Genomic DNA, 10343 nt, shown 5'->3' on the forward strand with positions numbered 1-10343 from the left:
CCTTAATGGAATTATTCACACAGGCTTTTTAACTTTATTTGAGAGAAATCCCAGCTACAGACCAGTTACAACAACCTGAATAACGAGAAATCCCAGTTGCAGGACAAATTCCACACCATGGCTGCCGAGAAGGATAAACTACGAAAGAGACTTTGTAACCTGAGTGAGTGTCCAGATCTGGTTGAATCGGCTTTGGGTCTTAAATGTGTATGGTAGAGTTATGTCTGAATGCAAATACAATTTAGTTCTTAGCTGATGTGTTACTGGATGCTTCACTTTCAAAATGACAATCTAAATATAAATGTATATGAGTTGAGTTCAGTGAGTGCACATAATAACAGACACAGATGTACCTAAATGTCATGACACTGATGTAAAACAGAGACATGTAGAATTGTAGACTATAGCTTTCCATCTCTATTTGGATCCTGGCAGACATCTTAATCACCAGAAAGTCATTTGACTCCAATAACCTTAAACTCCAATAACCTTGTGATCATTATGTGGGTGGCCTTCCTTTCCAGACACTAGACGTTATACAGTGCTGTGCAATCTTCTCTTGTGATATGTTGTTTCTCACACACACACACACACACATACACACACACTGTTACGTTCCCTGCTAGGGTCAGGCAACGTAAACAAAAACAAAGTTCGAGGGAATAATGAAACGGCAGACAACGTCGGCTACGGCAAAAATAATCGATAATTTATTATCGTTAAACTAACTCAACAATATATTAAATAATGAAGAAATATTGAATAATGGAAAAACGAGAAGACAACAAAAATAGAAACAACCAAAAAGCTCAAAGTAACAAAGAAACAAAGAAACAAACGGGCCTCCCGATATAGGCCTCAAGGAATCCTGGGCCTCCCTCTCGGACTCTCACTCCGAGACTGGTAGATGGTCTGGTCCTAGGCGAGGCACCGAGGCTCCTAATGTAGCAACACTGGTGGTGGCAAACACATCACTGCGTCTTTCCAAGAAGTCTGTCCTGGGTGACGTCACAAAGCGCCTTTTAAGAGAATGGCTCCGATCGCGTACCCAATAAGAAAACAGCAATTAAGCCGCTAGCTGGGCTGTCTGCAAAACATGGAACACAGGATGGTACACAGGCCACAGAAACTGCTCAGAGACGTAACACACACACACACACACACACACACACACACACACACACAAACACACACACACACACTTTGTACATTGGCTAATGTCATATGGTCTTGCTGCCTGTGTCGAGGACAACCCAATGCTAGTGACTCGAGTATGTACAGTGTGTTCATGTACGATTATGTAACACATACAGTGTGTTTATGTAAGTTACTGGTTGTGAAAAGGTTTCTGGTGTTAAAGTAAATGCACGTAACGCAAACGTCATTAAATAAAAATGAGTCACGAGTAAAACTAGCTGTAAACGTAGATAACAGCCAGCAATGCTATGACAACAGTAATGGACCAAGCAGGGGGTGTAGGACATAACTCGTAGTAATGTATGTTTTCCTCCATGTATTACAGTGTTTAAACATTGTTTTCTCATTAAATCTTTACATTTGGTGACCTATGTCTTTTAATAGTAACACAACATTCAAATACACTACACCTGCAATCTTTTCTGAAACCGGTGTATTTGTGCCAAGTGTGAAAAAAAGCCTACACAGCCCAAGAATGTCTGCTGCAGGGAGATACCAGAGGTATAATTCATTCTTTGTGAATTACATTGTAATTATGTAGTCATCATCTGTTTTATATTCCATGTCACTTACTCTTACCATCCCAGGTCACAATAAGAATACTTCAGAATCAACCAGCGTGCATGGTTGATCATTCTGGCCTCGAACCCGTGTGCTTAAATGTGTTCTCACTGCATTCTACATCTATAGAGCAGACCATGGGTTCAACATCTATAGAGCAGACTATGGGTTCAACATCTATAGAGCAGACTATGGGTTCAACATCTATAGAGCAGACTATGGGCCTGGGGGAATCAAGCAGTAAGGTTTTTTTTGTGCACACGAGTCGTCAGTCATTTCTGTAATACAAATATGACAGAGGGAACAGTAATTTATTGTATTTTCATATTTCAATTTTCAGTTCTGTTTTAGGACTAGATCTTACAATCCCTGGTTGATTTGCACTCCTGAGATGTGAAGTGGGTTGACGCAGACATGCAAGGTGTTTCCGGAAAAGAGTCATGGTGCTGTCTGTGGGACAAAAGGGTTAAAAAGCCTCATTGGAGTCATCAGGTGGGCACCCACAAAGCCTCTGCAGTCGACTTCCACTGGGCAAACTTTGGCTTTCCAGGCACGTTGCTCAGCATCAGCTGCCAGCTCAGCGTACCTAAGACTCTTTCGTTTGTAGGCCTCCTCTACAGCGTCCTCCCAGGGCACAGTCAGCTCTACGATGTACACCTTATTAGTTGAGGAGGACCAGAGCACGAGGTCTGGTCTGAGGTTCGTAGTGGCGATCTCTGGTGGAAAGTAGAGCCTTGGACTCAGATCCACCACAAGCCTCCAGTCTCGCGCTCCTCCCAGCTGACCGAGGTCTGATGTTGTACTGGCCTTGGTCTTGGTTGGCTTTGCACCTTCACAGACGAAACCTCTTGCAGATGTAGGACGGGATGATGGAGGTAGGGCATTGATGGTCGTTCGTCTGGTCTCCAGCATAGCTGGATAACATGTTATATATCAAACACTGAAAGCACACAAAACTATTTCTATAGACTTTTCAGAAAGATTGCCATATCGAATGCCACCGAGCATTTTTCTTATTATTCAATGTACCAGCTAGTACGCATGATTGTCTATTGGTAATAAATAAAAAAAAGGCAAAAATGATAATAAAAACATTGATTACAAAAATACAGTTTGTGCCATCAGTAGCCATACTAGAAAAAAATGAACACTCTATAAATATGTGTCACCATTTATTGTTCTCTAAATACAATGTAAACTTTGCTCAGCCGTTACAGGTATTTGGCCTACAGAAGTTTTTGTAAGCTGATGTTGGGGCTTTCTGAGAATTAGGGTGGTACTGCCCTCCTGCATGGTGCTACGAATACGAAGAGATGCTCCATACGCTCAACGAAGCAGTGGCGGCTCCTGAAAAAATTCTCGGGGGGGGCAATTTTTTTTTAGAATGATTAAGGCGAACCATTCAGTAGGCACATTAAGCAAGACAATTGTATCAATTTAGTGTTAGCTGATTTACTCATACAGCAATACCTTTTTGTCCACTAGATGGCGGCACACAACAGAAATATGCCCCCTCTAGCTACATATTCCTTATTCCACAGGCAGGCCCCTCAGGTCGTCTAATTTAGGGCTCCTGGCAGTCCCCCAATCTAAGCTTAAATCCAGGGGTGACCACGCTTTTGCTGTTGCAGCCCCTAGACTGGGGAACAGCATCCCCCTCTCTATAAGATCAGCCCTCTCTATTGACTCCTTCAAGTCCAGGCTCAAAACCTACTTTTATTCTTTAGCATTTGGATCCTTAATTTTAATTTTAGTTGACAATTTGTATCTTTGCTTTCTGTGTATATAGATGCTTAGTTGAGTGTGTTGCTTCTGTTTTAATTATTTTTTGTGATCTAATTGTTTTGTTTCTGTTTTCTATTTGTTTTGATATATTATTGTGATTTAATTGTACAGCACTTTGGTCAGCGTGAGTTGTTTTTAAATGTGCTTTATAAATACATTTGACTTGACTTGACTTGACTTGACTACAAAGAGTAGCTATAGTTACAGGTGGAAAGCTATGGAAGAAAGTTGCATCCAGGAGCCTTTATTACAAAAAATGTGGCTCCACAATAAATTATCCCACTTATTCATTATTCACATTACTCATTCATTCATTCAACATCATCCTTGTTTATTCAGGGAGAATTGACTGAGCACAGGGCTCTTTTGCAGCAATGCCCTGATTGAGGCTACATAGTACAGAAGAACCATAAATAAACAAACCATAACAAAACAAAACAGACAAAATAAATAAAAAAAACACAATAAACAACTCAGAAATTAAGTATAAAATAAATAAATAAATAAATAAATAAAATAACATAAAGTAAAACAATTAAATCAGAGAATCATTTAAAACAACAGCATTGAGGCACATCCTTATTATCTAAAAGGCTCTTAAATTGGTTGACAGACAAATACTTGGTTCATTTCAACTCCACTTGAATAGTGTTCCATTTATGGGAAGCAAAGAACTTAAAAGCTATTTTACCTATATTAGTTTTTGTAAGGGGGATTTCAAGGGAGATGAGGCTCTGTGACCGTGTATTATGACAGATGGATTTTAATTTTAAAAGTGACATGAGATAATTAGGCAGTTTTCCCACTAAGGCTTTATAAACAAATAAAAGACAGTGTTTTCCCTCCTGTCTGCTAGAGGGGACCAACCAACATTCGTGTATAAGTTACAGTGGTGGGTCCTGAAAGCATCTCCTGTAACAAAGCGAATAGCACTATGGTAAACAGAGTCCAGAAGTTTTAAGGTAGAGGGTGCAGCATACATGTAAACAATGTCACCATAGTCAAGAACTGACAAAATTGTTGATTGCACTATTTTCATTCGGTTTTCAAAAGTAAAACAAGATCTTATTCTATAAAGAGCACCCAGTTTAATTTTAACCTTCTTAGCTAGGTCAAGAACATGTGATTTAAATGACAGCCTATCATCTAGCCAGATACCTGGGTATTTATAGCAAGGAACTTGCTCAATATTAGTCCCAGAACGGGTGCATATCCCGGGTGGGGGGGACATTATTTCTACCATTGGAGAAAATCATGAATTTAGTCTTAGATTCATTCAGCATCAATTTGAGGGACTTTAGGGAATCCTGTACACAATCAAAAGCATGTTGAAGGTTTGAAACTGCTTGATCTATAGAGGGCGCTGAGGCATACAAAATTGTATCATCGGCATAAAAATGGACTTTGCAATGTTCTAGATGGTCACAGATATTATTAATGTAAAGTGAGAACAATACCGGGCCTAAAATAGAGCCCTGAGGGACACCAGAATTAATTACTAGGGCCTCAGATGTAAGGCCTGCAACATCTATACATTGTGTTCTACCCGTGAAGTAGTTTTTGAACCATCTGAGGGAGACATTATCAAATCCCAGGGAGTCCAGTTTGCCAAAAAGTATCTCATGGTTTACTGTATCAAAAGCTTTCGACAGGTCAATAAATAAAGCGGCACAACATTGTTTCTTGTCTACAGCAGAGGCTATGTCATTTACCACAAGGGTTGTTGCAGTAATGGTACTGTGGCCAGCTCTGAAACCTGATTGAAAGGGGCATAAAATTGAGTTTAAAGATAGAAAAGAGCTAATTTGCTCATTTACAAAGGATTCCAACATTTTGGCTAAGCATGGGAGTTTGGAGATCGGCCTATAATTGTTCATATAATTTGGGTCTCCACCTTTATGAAGGGGCACCACTAATGCAGATTTCCAGATGCTAGGAATGTAGCCAGAAAAAAGTGATAGATTAAAAATGTGGGTCAAGGGTCTGGCTATAATGGGGGCAGCAAGCTTCAAGAGACGTGGGTCTAACTGGTCTGCACCCACTGAGCTCTTCATACATTTAGAATTACGAAGAGAAGAGAGGACTTCATGCTGTTGTATTGGTCTAAAAGAGAAGGATGTGGTCGGGTCAGTTCCCAGTGACCTGGCATCAACAGTGAAGTTATCTAGCACTCCATCCGGTACATCAGGGAAATTAGAAAGGTCAAACAAAGTGCCGCATTGGATAAAATGATTATTGAAAGCATTACAAACTTCCTTAGGATCATTAATTGCTTTATCTTCCAGCATGATCTGCTGGGGTAGTGTAGGTGTGGAAACCCCTTTAAGAGACTTAACTGTTTTCCAGAATTTTGTTGGATTACTACCACAAGCAGACAAATGATTCACAAAGTATTACTCAAATGTAGTATGATGTAAAAAAAAATCTTGACAGGACACATGATATGTCCAGTAACAACATAAAGAAGGGGGCAACATGTAAGTCATAACCAACCATATGTATTGATTGATCTTGAAAGTATTGGCTTACAAAAGCAAAATTAGTCATCACATAGAAAATAACTTGGTGTTAGTGCAAGTAACGAACATTCACACTGTGAAACCTATGAAAAGTGACAGTGGTATAGAAATACAGACCGCGTTCACAGCTTGCTAGCCACGATTATCTTTCGTACCAATTCTTGGTGTAGGATTTCCCTAATAGGTCCTAATTGTTTTTTTTGTCAATTTATCTTCATTAGTACGCCGACTAAAAGGAGTTTCTTTCAAAGAGCGAACCGAGTTGTTGCACTGAACGTTAGCCATCTTGACAGAATGTGACTTGATCAAAGCCGTATGACATCCTTCTCCACAGTTACGTATGACGAAAGCACGGTGGGGCGAGCCCTCCCGGAAGCCATAAAAATTGCATTGAGAGCCCTGTTTTGTTTTGTGAAAAAAATTGATTTAAAGAGTCTATGAGATAGGTCTGGGGCGATTTTCATTTCGCCCAAAATCACCCTATATAGGGGCGGGACCATTTGAAGCACGACGATCTAGTGGTAGAATCGGACAGAAAAAAAAAGATCTCCTTTTCCCGTGCGGCAGTGCGTTGCCCAACTAGGTAGTCCCCTCCAACTAAATAGTACTTGGAGTCGATGTTAATGACTTCCCTCACTTTTGGGTAAATTCCAGAGTGGTGCATCTTCCTATTGCACTGTGTGCATTTTAAAGAAATGCTCCACATCCTCATTGGAGCCCAGAGAAACATGCGCTGCCTGAAGTAGCTGTGTGGATTGGGAGGTGATGTTGTGGATTTACATGGGCTTGGTGGATGAAACCAGTTCTCGGAGAGTTCTTGCCTGAGCTGTCCAGTGCGTTCATATAGACACTGGGAAATCCACTCCTGGTCTGCTGGCTTTATAACTCTACTGTCAGGTCTGTGCTCTGTTTTTGTCCGTGCTTTTACTTTGTTTCCCTTTCGTCCTTTTATGTTACTTCCTGTCTGCCATTGTTTCCTTCCTGTGTTTAGTCCTTGTGCTTCCTTGTTCCCGCCATGTGCTTTCCCGTGTTTGTTTGTTATGCCATGTGCTACCTTGTTGTTGTCCGTGTCTCCATCCCTCACCTGTTCCCAATCACCCTGTTTGTTTGCCTGATTTGTTTCTCCTGTGTCTCGTTAATTCCCCTTGTTTAGTTCACCTGTTTCCCATTAACTGTTTTCCCCCTTCTGCTATTTAAGTTCAGTCTGTCTTTTGTCCTGTGTTGGGTCGTAAGTTTAAATGTCAGTCTTAAGTCCTGTAAGTGAGTATGGTGAGAGATTCTGTTCTGATTAGCTGTGTGCTTTCGCGTATTCCTTCTCTACCGTGCTTCCGTGTTTTTGCCTTGCCCTGTGTATACCGAAGTTGGGATCTTCTGTCTTTTTGGTTGCATTTGAGACTAAATCCTAAATTTGTCTGCATCTGGTCTGCGATTGGGTCCTTTTTCTGCCAAACCCTAACATCTACTGAACTGCTTTGAAAGAAAACTCACCCAATCCACTTCAGAAGGCCGCAGAGTAATGCAGGGCTCAAGTTTTGAAGACAGGCAAGAGTGACATATCCCCTCCTGGCCACGCCCCCGGCACACCCCCATTCCGCCCGCCCCGCCCCTGCCGTATGCCCACAGACCAGCCCCCCATATCATTTTTAGTGTTTTGTTGTTAATAATTGCTCAGACTTGCAGAAAAGATTTGACACATGGCACTGACAATTAGAGAGAGAGAGAGAGAGAGAGAGAGAGAGAGAGAATTAATTAATTATGTTTATTGTAGGTGTTTGTTGCTTTTTTGGACTCTTTTATCATTTTTGGTGTTGGTTCCCATTATATATGCCATAGTCATAGAATTGGATGTATTAAATGTGCTGGTTGACTTCAGTGCCTGCTGTTTGGGCTGATGCCCCTTACTGCCTATGTGCCTTGTCACATCCCGCACACCTGGATGGGCACAGGAGGTCTCTTGGCGGCAGATAGAGCACCAGTAATATGAGCTGGTGCTTCCTACAGTAATAAATGGCCATTTAGAGGTCCATTCACTATTAAAAGAGGTCTTGTAGGTGGCTGCTCCTGGGACTTTTCTCTCTTTTGTTCTAGCCATCTCCTCCACTGTTTCTTCCACCATCTCTTCCACCGTCTCCTCCTCCTCCACCTGCACTGTCTCTTCCTCCTCCACCTGTACTGTCTCTTCCTCTTCAACCTGTACTGTCTCTTCCTCTTCCACCATCTCCTCCTCTAATGTGTTTACAACCTTCTCTGGGCCTAATCTGGCCTTTTGAGTGGGCTTTCCTCTTTGGGCGAAGGACAGGATGCTTATTTGTTTTTTACCTGACATCTTTGAAAGACAGATGCAATGATTAATGCATCCATGGCCAGGATATTTATAACATGCTAGTATGCCTAATGAGCTTGCGATTCACAACTTCACCAGGCGTGAAGAAACCTCGGAATCTGAATAGAATGTTCAAGCAAATACATTTACCAAAAATAATGCCCATAACATCATTGAATATTAAGGGCTGCCTAATATTTGTTCGAATTATAGGCTATATATATTTTTAATAGGCCTACTCAAATTTATTATAGCCTATTAACGAAGTTCGGAGTCAAAGCTATAGTGTAAAGGCAGGCTGTGTTGGCTACAAACACTCATTAAAAACTGATGCTAATCATCTGGGAAATATTCTCTAACTGCAGTCAAGTTGTCATTGTGTCATTGTGTCAAACCATTGTGAATGTGTTGTAACATTAAAACAGGAGACGACTTACTCTTTGTAGAAGACTGACGCTTGGAGCTCCAGTGGTTTCCTCAGGTGAACGAAACTTTCGGAAGATCAATCGCGCGCAATTCTAGGATGCTTTATTTTAATTGGTTGCTGGATTAAATCTTACCCAGATACAAAAGATGTATTTTTCGGATTGGCTATAGTCTAGCCCATTTTTTCTTTTGATTGGCTGATAAGTGGCACCTCACGGCAGAACCCCAGGGGGTTCGGGGAGACGTGCTTGATTCCTCTATGGTGAGGGCAGCGCGGCCAGGTCATGTTTGCGCGTTGCGGCACATTAAATAGCCTAGAGTTTTTTTTCAGCGTGAAAATACGATGTGTGGCGGGAGTGCGTGACTAAAGACCGAAATGAGTGACTGTCACGCTCATTGCGTGACACTTGAGAGCCCTGGTAATGTATATTTGGGGTAGCTGTGATGTGGATGTGTGTGGTGCCTGTGATGTGGATGTGTGTGGTGGATGTGATGTGGATGTGTGTGGTGGATGTGTGTGGTGCCTGTGGTGTGTGTGTGTGGTGCCTGTGATGTGTGTTGTGTCTGTGCAACTGCATGATGAATCACCGGTGATGCTGTAGGAGAAGAGTGGAAACAGAAACTACTGCCTGTGGCTCAGTTATTCTGTCATTGAGTGGAATCCAGTGTCCTAAACCTCCATGTAGATGAATCAGTCCTTTTTCGAGTTGGGGAAATTGCAAACAACAAAAAACTCCAAGCAACTTGATAGCGTTTGTGCCACAGCACGCCTGGGCCCCATTCCTCGTACCTGGCTAACTGAGTTCACAAATACTTTAGGCAAAGCTTTGCTTTACATGGTTACACTTACATCCAGCTGCCGATCAAGCAATGCAATTTCCTTCTGGATCTTCGTCATTTTCTGCTGGCGGTAAGCAATTTCTGTACGCAAGTACCGCTTGTACAGCGTCCGCACATCTTCATGGTCAACCTGAAAAAAAGACAAGAAAACCATTCATAACTTTGTTCAGCGTGGTGGTCAGATGCCAACTAAACTCAGACCTCCCCTCACAATGTGAGGGTATTAAATGAGAACTCACCTCCCCATCCCCAGTTCCAGCAGAGTGAGAGGGGCCAGGCTCCGGCGGATCAGGCCGTGGTCCAGCAGGATTTGCCTAAAGGAATGCATTGATGTAGTCAAAATACCATTCACAAGGAGTGAGTTGGATAGGAGTATTAGTTTCCACAACTTGCTTTTACCACATCACCGGAGAACGCCGACACAGTCTCCTCATCGTCTGGACTGGCCTCCTGTTAGTGAATTAGGAATTACTAGGAACTTTGGATTTTTGTCTTTGGTTTTAAAAGACACACACAATGAACATGTATAGAATCATTACACAATGATGCAGCAATATCAACTTTCATCAGTGGGCTCCTTCCCTCTGACCAACACTATGGGTGGTGGCTGCAGCAATATGACTGAAGGTCCAGCCACTGCAAAATGTGACGATGGTTAACCAAATGACTAATTATGAAGGAAACTCATAGAA

This window comes from Clupea harengus, chromosome 18 (assembly GCF_900700415.2).
Source record: "Clupea harengus chromosome 18, Ch_v2.0.2, whole genome shotgun sequence".
Taxonomy (NCBI): Eukaryota; Metazoa; Chordata; class Actinopteri; order Clupeiformes; family Clupeidae; genus Clupea; species Clupea harengus.